The 16,371-nt window shown below is 37.7% G+C and overlaps 1 pseudogene; it reads right to left on the bottom strand.

Annotated features, from left to right (window-relative positions):
• Nucleotides 1-2,301: 2,301 nt before the first annotated feature.
• On the bottom strand, nucleotides 2,302-15,744 carry LOC141592225 (uncharacterized; annotated as a pseudogene).
• Between the last annotated feature and the right edge of the window lie 627 nt (nucleotides 15,745-16,371).

Below are 16,371 nucleotides of genomic sequence, written 5' to 3'. Positions count from 1 at the left end.
TTGCAAATGAGAGGATTGGTTCTTGATCTCGATAATGAAGTTAAAGAGTTTTGAACTGTATTGATAAGGTGTGGGCTTTATGACCTAGTCACCAAGGGTGCTTACTTCACGTGGAACAACAAGCAAGAGTGAAGTGCTAGAGTTTTCTAGTGAGGAATAACAGACAGTGGTCATGGCTAATGATGATTGGATTTTAAATGGTCCTTCTGGGGTGGTTCATTTTTCTCCCGATGGGCTCTATGATTATAGCCCTTGTTTAATGGAGCTTCGACGGGATATTGATAAAGAAGAGGGAGTTTTAAGTACTACAACATGGGGGTAAGAGGATAAGTTTCTTGAAATTGTCTCTAAAGAATGGAAGGTTCCTGTGTATGGGTGTCTAATGTTTCAGGTGGTTAAAAAATTAAAGAGGTTGAAGAGGGCCTAAAACAGTTGAACAACGATGAAGGTATGGAGACATACTGAGAATGCTGCCCTGGTTGCTAAGATGGTGCTAGAAAGTATTCAGAGGTCCTTACATGCTGATCCCACAAACATAGTGATTCAAATTGAGGAAAGAGTCATTTGCTCAATCCTTCAAGGAGTTGGATCTTTGCTAGAAGTGCATTCTAGCTCGGAAGGCTAAAATTAAATGGGTGAATCAAATGATGATAATACCAGGTTCTTTCATTTGTTCTATCAAGGCTAGGAGAGCTCGAGAAGAGTATTGAGTATCAAGGACAAGAATGGTATTTTATGCAATCGATAATTCCACCATTGAACAAGCTTTTATTTCGTATTACCAGGACTTGTTAGGGAGTTCCACTCCTGTTACTCCTGTTTGTCCTGAAGTGGTGAGGAGAGGGAGGATCAGAGGCGAGGTGCAGGCTCAGAACTTACTAAAGAGGTGACCATCGAGGAGGTCGTGAGGCTCTTTTCTCTATCCCCGTGGAGAAAGCGCCCGGGCCTCGATGGGTACTCACCGGTGGTTTTTTCATGATGCCGACATACTGTAGGGAATGACATTATCCCTACGTGAAGGAGTTCTTTACAAAGTGGAAAAATTCTCAGCGAGATCAATGCAACTAACCTTACTCTAATTCCTAAAAAAAGATGAACCTAGCACATACGGACTTGGACCCATTGCTTGTTGCAATGTGGTATATAAATGCATCTCCAAGGTCATTTGTAATAGGTGGTGGGTTCTTGCTGAGATTATTAGCATTAATCAGAGTGCTTTCATTAAAGATAGGGAGATTGTTGATAATATTCTCATCTGCCAAGATTTGGTGAGGCTCTATAGTAGGAAAAGTTGATCACCTAGAGTTATGATGAAAGTGGATATGAGGAAGGCTTATGATACAATTGAATGGAAGTTTGTGGAAGACATGTTGGTGGCTCTTAAGTTTCCCAACCAAATGGTGAGGTGGATTCTACAATGTGTTACCACTACTTCCTTTACTCTCTCTTTGAATGGGTCTAATTTTGGTTACTTTAAAGGAAAGGGGACTTAGGCAAGGGGATCCTATGTCACCCCTACTCTTTACCATTTGCCTAGAATACTTGACCGTAATCCTTGATGTTGTGGACTCGCCAAGCATGAATTCAGGTTCCATCCTTTGTGTAGGGCTCTTAAGCTTAGTCATCTTGCGCTTTTTTGATGACTTGCTTCATTTTTGCAAAGGGGATGTTTGTTCACATTTTTCGATGAGGCCTTCTTAACTTTTTCGATGCATGGTTTGAAGGTCAACCAGGACAAGTCCGACCTTTATATGAATGGTGTAGCACGGGGGTTGCCGTACGATCAGTGGGTTGTCCGGATTTCGAGAGAGGACACTCCTTTGAGATATTTAGGCATTACTATCTCTCACAAACTACCGACTGTAATGTAATGCAATAAGCTAGTGGATAAAATTGTGGCAAAGATAAGAGGATGGGGTACCAAGCATCTTAGCTATGTCAGTAGGCTTGTCCTAGTGAAAACGTGTTGACACAATGCACAACATCAGGGCACGTATTTTCTTACGTCTTGTGACACTAATGATAACTAGTATACTTAATTAACCCGATGAAAAATCCGGGGTTTGATTAGTTTAATTAGTTTACTATGATTGTTAAGTTCATATCATGATAATGAGTTAATGTATTAATCAGGTATTTAATTGATAGTTTAGAAGAACGCTAATTTGGGACCCTAATCGACAATAATCGCCTTTGTTAATGTGCTAATTGATTATTTGAAAGAATGCTAATTAACGATGTGTTAATCTTGGTACAACTGGAATCCATGAATTGCAAAATTTTGCTATACCACTAGTTCTATTTTTCAAAGAGAAATAGGACACTAAATATATACAGTCATCTCAATGAAGTTTTTACAATCCCTAATATATATGGTGTAACAAAAAAAAAAACATTATTAACTAACATGATCTTAATGACTAAGCGAACAACGAGAACGTTGTTAAACTAGGAAAACGCAGGATAAATTACTCTAAATCAAGAAATGAGAAACAAAAATATAACCAAGGCATGAGTTTTAAGAGGCCACTCTAAAACTTATGGACCTTAATTTTCATTTCCTAAATCTATTTACTGGTTTTAGTGAAAAAAAGACGACCAGCAAAAATGACTAATACAATCCAGAAGATTGCCAGCAGCATTAATCTATCATCTGCTCCACTTTCTTCTCCAACATTACAGTTCCACTGAATTCAGTCAACTGATAATCCCTTGCATACAAACACAACTGCAGAATAAACGATTGTCACCTGTCAATAACTCAAATAAACTCCCCAAAAATAGCAATTTTCAAAGTTAATGCATTGACAGAACAAAGACAAAACTCATTTTGAGCTCTGTCCCATCCGATTCTTTATTTCACGTTTCATTTTGGATCAGCTATTTATGTATGTGGCCAAAATTACTTATTTGCCCATATTTCCACCTTACCCTATTTCCTTTTACATCCACCCGCCACCGGACCTCCACTACAGCCACTTGCCATTGAACAACAACCCTAAGCCACCCGCCACTATCCTCAGCCACTCACTGGATTACCACCCTCACGAGTCACGACCTCACCCATCCATCCCGAAAACAGGCAAATCCAAGACCTCCCTTCCCCACCTCATTTGAATCAGCCACCACCACGTTGACAACTTGACAGCCCACCAAAGACTGAGATGTTGACAGGGTGGGGGTGGAGGATGGTATTCATGATTTGGGGGGGGGGGGGGGTTGTTCTGGCAGCATGGAGGCAATTTTCCAGCTGCCTTGAGGGCATGGTGGTTGGTGATATGTGGTGGGCCGGTGGCTGGTTGAGTGTATTTTGATTGGGATACAGAAGTGAGTGAATGAGTGAGGGTGGAGAGCAGAGTGGAGGTAGTTTGTCGTGTGTTGTATAAAACTTCCGAAAAGAAGGAAACATAAAAAATCTACTAAAACACCCCAAAAAGGAAAAAAGTAAATAACCAAATGGGATACAAGCTAACATTGGCCACAGCCAAGGGGGCAGAGGGTTAGGACGGACGGAGTAGTCGACCGGGCCATTGTAAGTTTGAAAAATGTCCTATCCACACTAGTTTATTTTGGAGGCTAGGTCCAATGGGCGAGATAGTCCATGAACAGCTATAGGCCATAGTTTTGAAAATGTCTTGCCATGTCAATATTTTTAAATTTGTACACTGTTATGGTTTCATTATGGTACATATTTGAACATGTGCGACAATTTTTCATTTTTTCTTTCAATTCTTACTGCCTAAGCAGAAAATAAACTACTAACATATAACTTACCCGTTCATCACTCATGTCTCTGAAGCCAAACCTATTTACCCACATAGATTTAGCCTTTTCTGCAGCTGGAAGTACAAGGTTTTCCACCTTCAGGGAAGACAGTAACTTCTCGATGCGAGAAAATAACGCGAGGAAAAAACCCTGCCAATAAAAACAAAATTAGATAATACAAATAGTAACAAACATAATGAAACCTGGTTATCATTCTAGCTTGACAGCAATTAAATACAATACATACTTTTCCTTGATACTCCTTGCTTGTGGCTACGAGAGGAAGTTCAGCAACCTCACGTCCAAATATACGAAGAAGACCGGCTGATACGACAACAGACCTACGTATAAAAAAACCAATAAGGAACCTCCAGCTCAAGGGGGGAGACAAATAAAGAGAATACAGAGCTGAAAATTCAACTGGATTACTGTAGAACACTGAGAACAAAGAAGAAACTTACTTAACGGTTAAAACAACACAATACATTCCTCCAAATTCTTGTCCTGAAATGTTTCTCCTACATTAAAACAACACCATGAACAAATATTAGTACATGCTTCACAATTTCTCTAGATCGCACGAGAAAAGATATACTTATTGCCTTTCATTATTTAAATAAGTATAAATAACTCCATTTTCCGCACTATACAGGAGTAACTAAATGTTCCGAGGTATCTACTTTTAAAGCATTGATAGTGACTGATGGGAACAATATATTTCAGTAATGAAGATAAGACATAAAATAATACATACTCTCATCAAATTGTAGTTAAAAGAAAAATAGAGCGGAATAGAGGATCAGCAGGTTCAGACAAAGAGCTTACCCATGGACCATTACAGGTATTAGATCGCGACCAATCTTAGCAGTTATAGGGCTGAAACATTCCTGGCAGGCAGTGAAGCAAGTAGGTGAGAACATATTGAAATAACAAAAAAATTCAAACACGAAAGATATAACACATGTTTCCAACAACCATCTCACAAACAAACTTGCAAACAACTAAGTCGAATGTAATTAGTGCCTCCAACGAGCACACCCTTAGGCTGGGAAGTTAGAGTACCTAAGGTGGCCAGGTGGGTCATAATTGCATGGCACTCCTAACCTCACAAAATCTCCAAACAATGCTCATTGCAAAATACGAAGTGCCCTCCACAGAACGTTACTTTGGACTAAGAAGTTTACAATCAGGTAGGAACAAGAAGCAAAAACTTCAACCAGTAGAGGGTTCAGAGCACAAGAAATCATGGACATATTTACTGAAACCTAATTTCCTACCTGCATTACTGCATACTGAATCCTTTCATAAGTAGGATTATATTTAATATTTTTAGGTCACACACTCATACCTACAGAACCTGGCATGCACGGTGGCATCTCCCTATCACAAGCTCTCACATGTTTTCCCCAATATACCATATTGCCAGTGACATTCTGGTTCCAGCTGCCCTACCGCTCACATTGGTAAAACTGTGAAAGGAACATACAATGCTCCCTAATTGGATATGAAGACTTAAAAAACCTCCATAAAAAAAAAAAAATAATAAAAAAAAAATAAAAAAAATAAAAAACTTCAATAACATTCTAGATGGGAAGAAGACTTCAAAAAACTTCAATAACATACAATGCTCCCTAATTGGAAATGAAGTAAATGACGCACCGGCCCACCCCAGTCAGTCAAAAAAAGTCACTATCAAGATGTAAACCCCCACCCCCACAGGCCACAACAACCACCACCCACCAAACAAACACACGCAAATTGCACAGTTTGTACAAGAGGAAGTTGGAAAGAAACTGTAAACTTATTATGTCCTCACTCGAAATATAGAAACAGCCTTTGATAGCAGAGGCAGATGTTCATGCTGGCGACACTTCCCACTCAATATACGCCATTCTACGTTGTTTCCATTGAACAAAAGTTTCTTGCTAATTGTGATTGCCTCAGAACATGAAATCAAATTGGGACCTCTGACAAGAAGTTCCCTCAAGGCAGCATGAATGTTATCACAATCGTGGCAGCAGAACCACTTGTCATGAGGAAGTTCCTGTGAGGAAGTCCACATTTACGTCAGATTTGGTAAACAAAATGCATCAAAAAACTTCAGGAAGACTGAATCAATGCACGTACTTTCAAATCAGAACGCCCAGCATCTCTCAAGCAACCAACATGATATTCCTTTTCACACTGACAAAACAAAAGTACATTAAAATTAAAACTAACAGGTACAAGATCTAACTAGACGCTGCTGAAGAAGAGGTTAAAATATATTTTGTTGGCAAGAAACGTACTTGGTCACAGATGATAACAGTTCTATCATCAAATTTATCAACGCTGAAATCATTTATCCTAGGCAAGAAAATGTCAAGACAAAAAGCCATCAGTAATATAGAACAAGACCACTTTAGATAAGAATTCCATTATAAAACAAGTTATTCGTTCTCCAAAATAAAAACAACTTATTTAAATACATAAATACAAAACAAAATACCAGCATGCACATTAACATAAACAGACTGGCCACAAAAACATATGCATCACACAAACTGCAATAGCACACCTTTTTAGATGTAAAATATTAAAATGACATTTCAGGGTGTGACAACTAAGGAAGACATCATGTTTGAAGGCTACTCGTGTATAGTAGATGGTATAAACAAGGAAGATATAACTAAAAGGGAAAACGTGGAAGCTAACAAACACAGCAATTCAATCAGAAGATAATCTAATATTGATCTTAAAGTTAGTCTTGTGTAAAAAATTGTATTATATGGAGTACAATACAGAAGTAGTTCTTCTTACCATCGCGAAATAAGATTCATACCATGAGATAGGGTCCTTCTACAATATACAACGGCCTTATTTAAGTTTTTGTGTTAATCTCATAAATAAAAGTTCCTCTCGTGGTTTCTTCAGCCTCAGCGTGACATCCTAGGTAATAGGCAACTGACACACATGAGGCAAACTAAAATCTACTTCACAGACGTCTTAGTTTGTTAAGGTGCAAGGCACACTAAGACAATGGGTTCCAGACTCCGACTCTGAGGTGAGGAGGCCTTACTAAACGAGGCGCACTGATTGATTTTTCATACGAACCTGTACACATGATTTACAATATCGGCCGGGGCGTATGGTATCGCTCAAGATGTATCAGTATCGGAGGCGGCCGATAAGAGATATCCCGAGATGTATCAGCTAAATTAAAAAGGGAAAGTATTGGGCAAGACGATCGATTAATAACGTGTAGCGGCCAACTAGACCCGATACGGCTCGCAATCCGATATGAATGAGTTAACTTGTACCGGCCAAGTTTTGTTATGAAATCGTATAGCATTGCTCAAATTAATTATTTTAAATAGATTTAATCTTAACGTTATATGAAATAGCCAATAGATGATAAAATATCTTCAAAAGCTTGTAAAATAAATATCATTGGCGTTAACCACGACTCGGAGCACGACGGCCGAGTCGAACGATTCCGCGACTCAATTACCACGACCACAATCGTGACTGATACCGCGATTTTAAACCATGCTTGTGAATCTTAAAAATAGAACTTTGTGCAACAATAGAGGGCTACCATGTAATTAAGGATTAAAGGGGAGAAGAGAAGGTTAAAATAAAAGAATTAGGAAAAGGGAATATGGAATTGCATATTAATGCGCCACAAGAAGTGCGTCTCACTAGCTGTGCCTCGGGCACCCTAAGGCGATTTTGCTGCAGCACTTCTCTGGCGCACTTTTTAAACTAGAATAGACATGGTATTAAGACTATGTCATGCTCCGACATCTCTTCTCTGAATACTCAATAATTATGCAATTTAAGAGTCTTAGACCCAAACGAAGACATTAAGATGCAAACTAGTCATTTATAGTAGGATGAATTACATTGAACTAGCTCACACATAGAAAAAAAATGAATAAGGTTCAATCAGAGAGAAACTTCAGCGAAAGGTAAAAATGATCTAGCTCGGTCTTAGGTTACTACAAAGCTAGCCATCAAGCTCCATTAAAATGATATTTTTTCGTTAAGTTCATTTTCATCCCCCTTTTCCTCATCACGTTACAATTACTAAACAATGATTCATGCTAACCAGCAACAGAACATTTTGGGGCGATGGTTTTGTAGTTGTTTGTTGTAGCAAGTTCAACCTAAGCATAAAGATAAAACAAGGAGGAAATAAAAGGCTATAAAACACTAAGAGCCAATCACCTGCATAGAACACAGCCCCCACATTCAGGTTCTGAGTTCTTGACAACTCGTGTCAGCCTTCCAATAGCTGGTTTTGTGATACTTGAAGAATCAATGAAATCTGTTCTGCGATCATTGCAGTTTGGACAATGCCAATCACTTGAAGGAACATTCTGCGATCCCAGACACGCTGAAACCACGCCAAAGCATGAAAAATAAGCTCATTAGTAATTTTACGTGGGAATCAATTTTACTGTTTTGGAAAGACAATCTACACTAATCATGAAGATATAAAGATGTGTCCCTGAATGAGATCATCTTAACACGTACAGTGAAACTCACTAAGGCAGTAATATTGCTATTTAGGTGAAACTTATATTTCTACGAGAAAAAAAAATCGTTTGTTCCTTAGCTTAGACATGAAAAATATCATCTTTCCAGAATCTATGATACAAACAAGGTTTGCAGGTAGAAGGGGATATGCAATGAACTTCAGATCCTAAGAATAGACCTTTTTTTCAAGCAGCGCATCTGAGAAATCATACACAGACCAAAACAAACTGCTTCTCTATTGAGAAGAGCAGCGTGGGTGAACACGAGGCTCATTAACAAGTCATGTAGAATTTCCTTTTCATAATCTAGTACGGAGTAATTAACTCTTAGTAGTTATCATTGTATTAAATCTTAGTTTCAGACTCCATCTCGATTAAACTGTCATGGCCTGATTTTGGTCATTTCGCCAATACACGATCGAGGTAAACTTCAAAACCTTGACAAATCAATTGCGTTTCGGCGTTGCGGTCGAAATTTAACACTATGGTTGTAATCAAGTAATTAACTGATTCCTGACTGCCCAAACAGTAGGAACTTCACCTTAACACCAAAAGTTGATTGAAATCGCAGGAACCAAGATTCATGAATTCAAACTTGATACTCCCTTTAGAATTACTTTCCAAAATACGAAATTTGTACTATTTAAGGAGCATAAATAGAAACAATAAGGACCACCTATCACGATGCAAGTGGGCAAATGTGCGGCTGAAATGAAATGCAAGTGGGGTATTGGAAAGTAATTCAGAGACAACCAAATAGTGAAAAGTGAAAGTTATTTCGGAGTCGGAGGGACTAGGGAGTATAAAGCTTCGCATTATTCCCATACAGCAAAGGTAGCTGGTTTCTAGAGAATCGCTCCAGACTTAGTTGGAGATTAGCTTTTCAAACATTAGGGAGGGTTCCTTATATTCCGGGCGGCATACACTCTTGTGATCATTAATACCTATCTTATCAAGGAAAACAAAATACGAAAGCAACAATCACAAAAACTCAGCTAGTTGGAGAATTGGAGATTAGCTATTCTTATTTTAGGACGGGTCCTTATTTTTCAGTTATGTTCAAACTCTTTCGATCATTTAATATATTATACTTAAATGGAAAAACTAAATACATCAGAAAAAACAATCCTCTTGAGCAGAATACACTACAAAACATCAGTCACAGCTTGATGAACTTCTCTGTGTCTTTACTTACAAAAAAAAAAAAATCTCCTTCCGACTCTGAAATACCTTCCATTTCTCACTATTTGGTTGTCTCTAAAATTACCTGTCAATATTCCACTTGCATTTCATCTCAGCCGCCCATTTACCCTACTTGGCTCAGTTGCATATATATGTGGTCATTGTTTATATTTATACTCCTTAAATCGTACAACTTTCGTATTTTGGAAATTAACTGTGGGTTGGAGGGAGTATTGAAGGAACGTAGAGGTGATAGGGGACAAGATATTCCAAAGAATCCAAATCTATTGAGACAATATTACTAGATAATATTACCCATGTTAGGAGACAATTTTTATCTTCAGTCTCAACATGTCATCTGAAAACCACTCCCTCGGTCCCCGCAAGTTGAACTATGCCATATAGCAAGACTTCTAACATTTTACGCATTTTTTCGGATTTTCAACATGTTACTACATCAGTGCCTCAAATACTCTTGCAAAAAGTCGAAGTAAAGGGGCGGGTGCACGCAACCATATCCCTGTGTTAACAACACACCGACTCTTTCTAAAGATTTTTACAATTTGACAAATGATGATTTGTCTTCTACTCTTCTTTCTCTATATCATTTTACATCTCACTAACAATTTCAAATGATGATCAATATTAGCCGACCATAATTCATTATGTAACTAAGGTTTTGTTCTTCTTGTAAATAAATCAATCAAAATGGGAGCACTGGGAAATCTCTCTACAACTTTTTGAACGCTCTCTGAAAAACGGTACAAGGTCACGTAAAGAATGCCATCAAGTTCAACCGTAATTCACTCATATGCATGCTCAAACGTTCTTAAGTTCTACTGTATAAAGAGTAGAATATTATAATCAGTTAAGAATCTCAGCAAATTTCAAACTTCTGTTCAAAGCAGATCACATGAAGAAAAAACTTGAATATTAGGTCTATAAATTCTCACTGAACCATCAATGCACGAAAATCATGCTTCTGAAATTAACCACTGTACAGTTCTATTAAAATATTAGACATCGGTTGTTTTCTCAAAATATGATGATAGAATCAACGTCTCTTGGAGGTCACTAACAGGCCTTACGCCTGCTTGAATGCAACCATGTCATAAAATTTTGTAAGGAGGAAAAGACATCATATACCTAATTTAGGGGACCGTAAAGCACGATAGAGATGCATCCATATGAGAAGGTATTACAGCAATGAAACCATGGAGACGAAGTGCAGAAAGCCCATAAAATGACCAAATGAATGGTAGTGCAGAACCGAGGGTCTAATACTTATTTTATACTCTAACCACAATGAGAGTATTACAGTTTTATATTAGTATCATTAATAATGAAGGTCCTTATGTTTAACCTTAAAGGCTTAAACTCTAGACTAGCAATACCTCCTATAACACTAATCATCTCCCTTCACTTGTCTTGAGCCCTTTGTTTAGTAGGATGAATTTGGAAGGAAGGGAAGGGAAGGGAAAGAGAGGAAACCAATATCCCTTGTTTGATTAGTAGATTGAGTCGGAAGGAAATGGAGAGGAGGAATCCATTTTCCCACTCCTACAAGCCCAATTAAAATCCCCCCAACATAGGTAGAATTTGAAAGGAACACACCCGAGGTTTAATTTCCATGCTCAACAAAGCATTGTATTGCTACCCAGTTACCATGGTCATTTGGTTCTATGTATAACGGTATTGTTTGACTAAAAGGGTCCTACCGTACACAATAATTCGTTAATAACATGCATTCACCAAGTTTCAGAGAATTATATAAACAAGTCATTTAGGTGGCATGATTTCACTATTTTAGTTAGTAAAGTAGACCAAAAACAAGATTTCATGTACTGTCATTGAGATTGCTCAAAAAGAGAAAGATTACCTTGGTGATAAGCCCTAGGACAACCCCCACAAGGAATCAGCTCACCTCGGTCTCCACATACAGTACACATGTCATCATTGTTTCCAACGATCACATTCTGTCCATTAGCCATTGAAATGGCCAAGTCATGGAGCGTATAACCATTGGCAGTATAAATGTGACGGTAACTGCCAACATTAAAATTAACAAAGTGAATTAGAGCATTATCACCGCAACAGCGAAAACAAACCAGACTTTACAAAACTCACGGTTGTCTTCTTGTGGCCCATCCTGCATGAGCTTCAAACTGCGAAGGGCTTATCTGTTCTCAAAAAAATAAATGAATAAATGCCATGGCATTAGACATAGAAGAATAATATTGACTAATTTAACTATCTAACTCTCTGGTTTACCTCACAGCTGCAGTGATCACAGACAATGCCATTGCCATTCTTGTAACCGGCAAGAATTTTCTGTACATTATGTGAACAGGATTAGTTTAAAAAAAAAAATATCTAAACAAAGATCAACAACAGCGCTTCTAACATAAAGGAACGTTGCAAATTTGAAAGTAGAAATAAACCTGTCCTTTAGCATAATATGCCAGCTCAGCACCATCTGGAATCCCATTTGGCAAGAAAAGCAGTCGATGCAGGTCATTGTCCCTGCAAAAAGCATCACGGAAAAAACTTCAATGCAGCACAGGAATATTATTCAAAAAATCTTACTATGATTAAAAAATTACTACACTTGTCACAAGTCAGAAGTCAGAACCAGCAATCACCTCTTTCTCATACCCCCTTCAATGCTTCGTTTGAAAGCTCCAGCACTGAGTGAGATGGACGAGCTCAGCCTGCAAACGATTAAACGATTGATAAAATTCCACGACCAACTCAATCATCAAGCAAATATAATTTGTGATTATGTTGAGGGTTTAGGCAATGTTAAAAGAATGGGCAAAGGACACTAGATGCACAGCAGTTACTAATTTGTGACGGATGTACTACTGGGAGAGACGATAAGGAAACAAGGCAGTGGACACTTTTATCCTTAATTTTAAAATGCATAAGGCACACCGAATTAATAAGACGCCATGATGATAAACCATGAGACGAAACCATGAGACGGAGGAGCAGTGTTTTGTGCAAACAAAACTGTAGTTTAAAAACAAATATTTGTAAAAATATCCCATAGTATTTTATAGAGGAAAAACGTGGGGAAAAAGGAGCAAAGAAAAGGATGACCCAAGGTGCTTTTGCCAGTGAGGAGCATTCGCATATGCAGTAGCATGGTGTGCTTTTTTAAACGCAGTTGAATTCATCACAAATCAAAGACATAGATGCTATCTATGCTAGAATTCAGTCTTAAGGAAAATTTCACAAGTATGAGGATTCCACAAGTCATGGAATCCTCTGCATTAGGATAAGATGCCATCTTCTATGTTCTTTAGGCAAGAGAACTTACAATTCAAGGTGAACAAAAGACAAAAATACTAAATCTTGCACCATAAATTTTGTCCAGGACTCCAGGATTAAAGCACCAATACTTTAACCAATTCTCAAAGCCACAATAACCTATTATGTTCCATAAGCTTAACGGACGATAGCAATAATCTTAAGGCCGCTTTTCTTCTGGGTAAAAACCAGACGATATTTTAAAAACCACTTCGGTTTTCGATATTTTAAAAACCACTTCGGTTTTCAAAATCTTTATTCTCGATTTAAATTCTAAGTTTTTATAAAAGAAATTCGAACATCGATTTTAAAACCTATAAGTTTACCATGACTTTTGTATTATGTTTTACTCCCCTTTCGTTTTTCACTTTTCTTTTTTTTTTTTTTGGTGACGAGGGGTTAAATCCCCCCGGGCACATGCAATACCCTGCAAACCACGTGTGCCATGTAAGACATCCTTTAGGATGACAAAACCGCAGCACTCCCGTGTAGGGGAGTCGAACCGGGACCTCTCAATTCGTTGCCATTGCAACGCTTTGAGGCACTCCCGCACTCCACTAGACTCAAGCCACTTTGGTTCGTTTTGAGGTGTCCGATCACCCATGGACGGTTCTAAAGGATGATTCATGTCAGCCGACTCCAAATCATTTTGGGATTAAGGCTCTGATGTTGTTGTTGTTGTAATAGAAATCCTCTTACATACCTCTGGGAAAATTCAGAGATCATCCTATTGTGCATAGATGCAACATGCAAGGTGCGAAGACAAAACTATTGTAATGATTTTGAAGACGATAAAAGGATGCAAGGTTCAACAAATTCAGCAACAGTACCAATACGCTCCACACTTCACTCAGGTGCATGCATATCACATTCATAGTTGCTCACAAAATAAGAATGGTACCAGAGAAGAGGTGATATAGCTTCGCCAACATTAATTAATTACAGATCAGATGGAATTACAAAAGCATAGACATAACAATCAACAAAGAATAAACTGAAGTTACTAGAAATCAGATGGGGAAATGAAAAACCATATATTAACCATAACCATCGAGAAAGAACAATTCTAAACGATGTGCAGACCGAAACAAAACATGTGTTACCCTGAGCAAATGTAAACAGCTATTGAAATAACGCATCCAAATATACAAATTAAATAAGGAAAAGAAAAGGCACAACTTACCTATGATGTCCCTTGGAGACGTTGCGGTGCATTTTTCGATGCTTCTTCTCGTCCGGAACCAATCTATTAGGTCGTTGAAGGCTCTCTAAAACAATTTGAAAACAAATGTCAAAATAGAGTAATGAGCACATGAAAAAATCTACTCTATGAAAATTTGCTGAAGGCAGAATTGATAGAAACAGGTAACACCTTTCCAAGCATGGAATGATCCAGGATTAAAAGATGAACCGGCCATGTCTCTAACCAGTTCCTCAAGTAATCCAAGAGGAGCAGTCTTCAATTGCTCAATGATACTGTATATTGGTCTTCCATTTTCCAAAAAGATGTGATTGTTCGGATGCCTAGTTTTTGCCCCACCGGCATGCTGCTCAAACTCATAAGCACTAACGACCTGAGAAAAAAAAAATATTATTATAAAGTAAGAAACGAATAGTCGAATACACTACACATAAGCTCGTAGTTCAAATGAAGCACAAAATCACCAACTTACATTGGAATAATTACACATAGAACAACCACAAAGGTAGCCGGAACCTCTTACTTTGCCAGGTATCTCCTTCTGCAGATAAACAGGGATATATAAGCTTGGAATTTCAGATGCACCCATATTGAACAAGCGTTAATTCTCCCTCTAATCCCGGGCCAAACTTCCGACTATTCAAATTCTCCTCCAAAAATACGGGAATTTTGACATTTATTGAGGGAGTAATACAATTTATTACTCCCTCCTATTTCTTATATCTTCCCCTTTCTTTTACGTATAAAGGAATAAAATTTTGAAATTGAGAGAAAATAATAAAGAATGAATGATGAATAAAGTATAGATAAAGTAATGAGAGTTGTTGAATAGAGAAATTAATTATTACTTAGATAATCAAACTCAATATAAGGAAATACTTAGAACTTTCCAGAAGTAGAAACATATTTCACTATTGCTCCTTCCAAAATACCAGTTGTCAAAAGCTTCTTCACATTTGTAGGATAGCTATCAGGTAGAACCTTCTTGGACATCTTCAACTCCATATTACACGAGAAGCGATCACTTGAATCATCCAATCCAGGCTCATAATCAGAATCTATAACTGATTCTTTATTATGGACAGACCGACCGCCAGAGGTGGACAACTTGCTCACATGCTCCTCCTTACTCTTGCTAAATTTGAAAGTTATCTTTCTGATCCCCGTAGTACTAGCATGTTCAGGAATTTCCAAAGTAACTTGAGACGTCGAAACTCCACTTGATGAGCTCCGTCTCCGAGATTCCTCATCACTACAAGCTACAACCCACGAGTTCCCCGAACTCTCAGACGTTATATCACCAGAATGCACTAAATTATTACCATCACCCAAGTCAACACGCTGACTACTACTAGTTCCCAAGCTCGATACATTCTCATTCTCATTCTCATTTTCTGTCGTCGAGCAAACAACCATTCCCGAGACATCCGAAAATACATCATCAACATACCCATTGAAACAATCAACAGCAAGTTTCTTCTTAGGAATATCCTCTAACACTGCTTCTTCACTCAAAACACATCCCAATTCCCTCTTCAATTCACTTTTACCAGACCCACTACCGCATCGATTTACGACGAAATTGTTAGGCAAGGCAAGCACATAAATTTCCCCTTCTCCCATATCAACCTACTTTGGTGTGACCCAAACTTACTAAAACAGCTATTATCTATCAAATTATCCCTATTTACTGACAAAATCATCCAAGTAGAACCTCAAAATCAACGCAATCACTGTCAAATACACTCGTGTAATGACAAATTGTTAACCCTAGAAAATACAAGAAAACCCAAATTCAATTTAATAAACTCTCAAACAAAATTGAAATTTAAATATTAAATCAAGATCAAGAAATTGAATTAAATTAAATATGTACCTATGAACGTAGAAAGATTTGAATCTGGAAAAGAAAACGATATTGCTGATGATGCGGAGAAACAGTTATGATTTTGAAAATTAATTAATTATTTATTTATGGTGCAATAGAAATAGAATGAGATCTGGGAAAATGAGAAAAGAATGAATTAGGAAAAAAAGAGGAGAGAGAAAAAGATAAGGAAGAGAGAGAAAGGAAGAATTAGGGTTTAAGATTTGTGAAATTTGAAGGGAAGAAAGAGCGGCAAAAGGGGGAAAAATGAAAAAAGCTGGTTTCGCGGTCTAGATTTATGAGGGGCAAAGATTGAAGAGAAGAGAAGAGGAGAGTGAAATTTGGGAAGATTATTTTTTTATTTATTTGTTTGTTTGATTGTATAGTGTATTTTTGGGATAATTTTAGTTTATAGGAGTATATTTATAGTTAATTGGGAAAGTTGGACACTTTGACGGCGTGGTTCATTGTATGACGTCACAAAAAGTGGTAGGATTGTATACATTGGATTGGATGGATATGGT

Source organism: Silene latifolia, chromosome 7, assembly GCF_048544455.1.
Source record: "Silene latifolia isolate original U9 population chromosome 7, ASM4854445v1, whole genome shotgun sequence".
NCBI lineage: Eukaryota > Viridiplantae > Streptophyta > Magnoliopsida > Caryophyllales > Caryophyllaceae > Silene > Silene latifolia.
The sequence above is the reverse complement of the archived record's forward strand: the minus strand, read 5'-3'. Positions and strand labels throughout refer to the sequence as shown.